The sequence below is a fragment of the Marmota marmota genome, unplaced genomic scaffold (genome assembly GCF_001458135.2).
Source record: "Marmota marmota marmota unplaced genomic scaffold, marMar, whole genome shotgun sequence".
Taxonomy (NCBI): domain Eukaryota; kingdom Metazoa; phylum Chordata; class Mammalia; order Rodentia; family Sciuridae; genus Marmota; species Marmota marmota.
The window spans coordinates 70,690,717-70,695,860 of NW_026000026.1; the positions used below are offsets into that span (position 1 = coordinate 70,690,717).

A 5,144-nucleotide genomic window follows, 5' to 3' on the forward strand; every position below is an offset into this window, starting at 1 on the left:
GGACTTATCATAAGTCCTTTTAGAGTAGAAGAGCTGCGTCCCAATAATAAGCCTACTGTTCCTTTGGGAAGAGGTCCTTTCACCCCTGTGGGAATGATTTGAACTCCCATCTCTGGAGTTAGTACTGCTCTGGCGGAGGCGCAGATGTCCAACCCTGCGCTCCCTCTGGTTTGTCTGATGAGGGATCTGATGGACAATGTGTCCTGGGCACTACCCTGATGGGGTTGCTGGGTTCCTCCAGTGCTCCGTATATTTGTGGTTTTGGGCCCCGGAGCATTGGGCCCCCCTGTCCATTTTTTGGACATACTAAATAATGAGTTCAGTAACCTCATGATTAGCCTCTAAGAGTATCTGGGTCAACTACAAATTATTTAAATATCAATATCTACCTTGATTTTTGTTCTCTTTATATCTCTTCTAGTCTCAGATTGATTGCCTACCTTCCAGATTCCTCACCAGCCCCCTTTGAATGAATCATATACCACAGACTGTCAAAACAACACCATCTCTTTTGCTCAGCAGGCAACAAAGTCAAACCTTTCCTCCCTGTAAGTTCCTTGCTTAGTATTTGAACAGCCATCTTAAGTGACAGCCACCATTTTAAGAAAAATTTCTCTTAAATTTCCTGCCTAAAGGCATTTCTGACAAAGGCTCATCACTCCTTCATACCAACCCCATCCTTAACCATCAGCATCAGGACTCACCTGGCTCTAATCCCTGAACCTGCCCCATGAAAGTTCTGAACCTCAAGCCTGTTTTGCCTCTCTCGGTCTATTCAGAGATGTGCCTTTATTTGTCAGCTCTGACAAATAAACTCTCCTGTGTATCTCTGCCTGGTCTCCATCTTTCATTTCTCGCTCACCTGTCTCCCAGTTCCTAGCTTTCTTTTCATTCCCAGTTTAGGATGTAGATCTGTAAATGTGGACAAAATGGTTGAACCACGGGTTAGAGCATAATACCTGTATTGATTTTGGGAGGCTGTGGGCTGGACCAGAGCAATTTTCAATGAATGAAAATTGCCTTGAGGAGAAATAAACTTGTTTCTGGATTCAAGTTTTCCTCTGGAGATTTTATTTTTAATTTAAGTGGATATTATAAACGTTTCTATTTTTTATTTTATTAATTTTTTGGTGCTGGGTTTAAACCTAGGGGCACTTTATCACTGAGCTACAACCTTTTTATTTTTTGAGAACGAGTCTTGCTAAGTTGCTTAAAGCCTTACTAAATTGCTGAGGGTGGCCTGGAATTTGTGATCCTTAAGTCACAACCTCCCAAATCTCTAGGATTACAGGCATGTGCTATTGCACCTGGAACCGGCATCTGATTTTTGTTTTATTTATTTTGGTACCAGGATTGAACTTGGGGGCACTCCACCACTGAGCCACAACCACAAGCCCTATTTTGTATTTTGTATTTTTTCTTTTTAGAGACAGGGTCTCATTGAGTTGCTGAGGCTGGTTTTGAACTCGCAATCTTCCTGTTTCAGACTGCTGAGCTGCTAGGATTATAGGTGGATACCACTGTACCTGGATTCTCATATTTTAGAGACAGGGCCTTATTAAGTTGCTGAGGCTGGCTTTGAACTCTCAATCTTCCTGCCTTAGCCTCCCAAGATGCTGGGATTACAGGTATGTGCCACTTTTCCCAGTGAAGCATATGATTTTTGAAATATTCAAAGTTTATAAGAGTAAAAAATATAATTCTTTGTATCCATTTCCTGTTAATTTTCCCTCCCCAGAGGGAAGAAATTACTAGGGTTTGTATGTCCCCTTTCAAATATGGAGTATACATATCTGAACATCCATTTTTTTTGTTTTTACAGGTACTTCTCTTTACCTATCATTGATCTTTTATTTATCATTTATGTTCTTTACATATATTTACTAGAAATATATCTTGGAGCTTACCAACGATGATAGCAAGGAAGCATGGATAACAATAATGCATAGGTCCCAATTCACCAAGGTTCGTGGACTAGGAAATTCTTGAACCCTTCTACCCTAGGCATTTTCTCTCTCAGACTCAAAGGCAGCTCCACAGGCTGGGAACCACTTACTGATATTTTTTGTCTGCATAAGTCCGACTTAGAAGTTGTTGGTGCGCTTGCACATACAGCTTTGTGATCAGTTACTATGCTTCTGTCAGTGTCTTTATTATTTTTCTGTGTAAGGATCTCGATGTGACGTCGGTATATGTCACTCATTGTGACACTGTGTATTACTTTCAGTGTGTGTGTCTGGGTGGGTGTGTTTGCTGGGTTATCTAGATGTTCTTCGTATGTGTTTGAGGTCTGTAGAATCCACATCTGTGTATCTTAGTCCCCAGCTCCTCCACTCTCTGTATCCATTCTCGAAGGTTGGGCAGGTATGGGACAGTGGCTTCTCCCCAGTCCTGCCTCCCAGAGAGAATGCGACAGGACTATTCGTAAAATCCTGCGGTCCCTCGCCGTTGCACACGCACAGGAGAGTGGCTCAGGAGACCAAGAGACCTTTGCAGGCGCGCGTTCTCCGGTGCGCTCTCTAGTGGCCCAAGGAGGGCAACGCTGACAGAACGAGAGGGCGGGGCCGCCAGCGGCGGAAGTGAAGTCACTTCCGGGCTGGGGTGTTTGTTTGGACTGGAGAAGGGAGGCGGCGGGCGAAGCGCACGTCGAGCGGGGGAGCGGCGCTGCTTGTGGAGATCCGCGGAGGCCGACAGGATTCGTTGGCTGCCGTCCCCGCTGCCGTGCACTGGGTGAGGGGTCCCTTCGGGCGGAGCAGCCAAGAAGGGTGCGTCGCCTCTGGCGGTCCACCTCGGCGACTGCTGAGGGGCCTAAAGGGTCCTCCGGGTTGTTGGCCACCAAGTCCTGTATGGCCTTCGTTGTTCCCTGCTTTATGTCCACCTAGTCTGAGGGATTAGATTGGGCCGACTTCATTTCTTTCTTTTTTGAGAAATGGCCGTCGCTTTTTTTCCCATTGTCATTTATGATTTGGATCTCGAAGCTTTCTATCCGGGTCCTCGGTGGCGCGCGGGGGTTGCCGGGATAGCACTTTCTCCCGTTCCTCAACCTCCAGTCCCTCCCCCCAACCCGTTTTACCCTCTCCCCTGCCCCCCTCTACCGCCTCGGCAACAAAGCTCATTGTTTCTACCCACTTTACGCCTGCGCGTCGCACGCGCAGCCCCTACTCGTTGCGCGTGCGTGCTCCTGCCGAGACAAGGGTTGGAGAGGGGCGGAGGGACCCGCGGGCTGGCGGGCTAGAGGCTTCCTAGGGCTGCACTCTGCAACCTTAGGCGGGCTTCTACCTTTCTGATTTCTTCTCCCATTTCTTAACCATCCCTGCCTCCTAGTTTTATTTTGTCGCATGCTCCAGATCGGATAATCTTTGAGGGTACTGGGAATTCTTATTCTAGGAGGGCTTTGAGATTTAATAAATTTAAGAGCCCAACTGGTTCACATTCTTTGATTCTGTTCCTCTTACCTTTAAATAATATGTACTTGCTCTCCTCCCTCACCAAAACCAAAAAGTGGGATGTGGGGAAGTTGTGGTGTAGTTAATGTTTTGAAAACATTTATTGCTGTAGCCAGCAGTGATTTTTTTTTTTTTTTTAATGACTCCTAAAAGGTGCCCTGCTTCCTTTTGTTTTGCTTTTCCTGATTTTACAGCCCCATTCCTCAGGGAAATCTCAAAGTAGAGAGAATTTGGCTTCCAATTTGCCTTAGGAGAAGGTCTACATAGCTGATAGACGTTGACTTTTATTTCAACAAAAGACAAATTCCTGTTTTGAGTGTGATAGCTAATATTTTCTTGTACCCTGGTGGCATTGTTTTTCACAAATTTCATTTGAGCACCTAATCAGGTACTCATTTTCATTAAATGACATTTGAAATTTCGACTATAGGTTATGTTTGTAAACAGGTAAAGAAAGGGTGGCAAAGAATTTTTAATGTGACTCCCACTGTTTGCTCTTTTGAGGTCTGTTTCTGTTTTGTGAAAGAATATTTGGGGGGCTGGGGATGTGGCTCAAGTGGTAGCGCGCTCGCCTGGCGTGCGTGCGGCCCGGGTTCGATCCTCAGCACCACATACAAACAAAGATGTTGTGTCCGCCTAAAACTAAAATAAATAAATAAGTAAATATTTTAAAAAAAAAAATTATAAAAAAAAAAAAAGAAAGAATATTTGGGCCAAATCAGTCTGTAATTTGTTAGTTGTGACTTTGAACAAATTTCTTTTTTCTCACAAATAAAGATAGGTGACTTTCCCGAAAATTATACTCTGTTTATGTTTCTCAAGGGTATGGGGGGAATGGAGATTAATAGTTAAATAGATTAAATGTTATATTACAGTAGAAGGCTGGTCATATTGCTATTTGAGAACTCAAATTGAAGTAGGTAATTTCCACCCACTTTGGGACATTTTTTTGCTGATTTTTCCTTCAATAAGTCTTATTCAGGTCCATGTATCCCTTTATGACTCTTAGTAATTTATAAACTTTTCATATTTACTGTCATGAAAAGCTGTGAAATAGGTAGAGCAAATTTTATATTGCCCATTTTGAAACTGGGGAAATAGAAGACTGAGAGGTATTGTATTTAGCAAATACATACACTTAGTAATGTCAGGCCTTGTTTTAAGTGCTTTTACAAATATTAACTAATTCTCAATTTCTCTAGGTCATAGACACTACTGTAAAATAAAGCTAACAAATAAGAGATGTGAAGTATTGCCCAGTGTCACACAGATAGTAAGAGCTAGATTTCAAAACCACATAGTCTGAATAGTGTGTGCTCCTAACTGTTATACTGAACTGCACGTGATTTAGTAACATGGCAGATCTTGTAGGTGGCTAGTGGCATAGGTTAGGCTTAGGCTTTGGATCTGGTTCTTCTCACTCTGGTTCAAGATTAGGATTGTCGGGCTGGGGATGTGGCTCAAGCGGTAGCACGTGCGGCCCGGGTTCGATCCTCAGCACCACATACAAACAAAGATGTTGTGTCTGCCGAGAACTAAAATAAATAAATATTAAAAAAAAAAAAAAAAGATTAGGATTGTCTTAAGACATTTCCTTTGTGACCACCCATTTCATGGGTGCATTAGTACTTTGTATTTGATACAGCCTAAAAGTTCAGTTCTGATAACTTTTTTTTTTTTTTTTTTTTTTTTTAATTT

General features: G+C 43.0%; 1 protein-coding gene across 2 annotated transcripts in view; it reads left to right on the forward strand.

Moving 5' to 3' along the window:
• Positions 1-2,574: 2,574 nt before the first annotated feature.
• Positions 2,575-5,144, forward strand: part of Paip2 (poly(A) binding protein interacting protein 2) — a 20,627-nt gene continuing 18,057 nt past the window's right edge. Inside the window, exon 1 of one of the 2 annotated variants that reach the window (XM_015484743.2) lies at positions 2,575-2,730. The gene's annotated coding sequence lies outside the window, so the exon portion shown is untranslated. Of the gene's footprint in view, positions 2,766-5,144 lie in introns of both variants that reach the window. The other variant, XM_048811637.1, reaches the window with a different exon arrangement.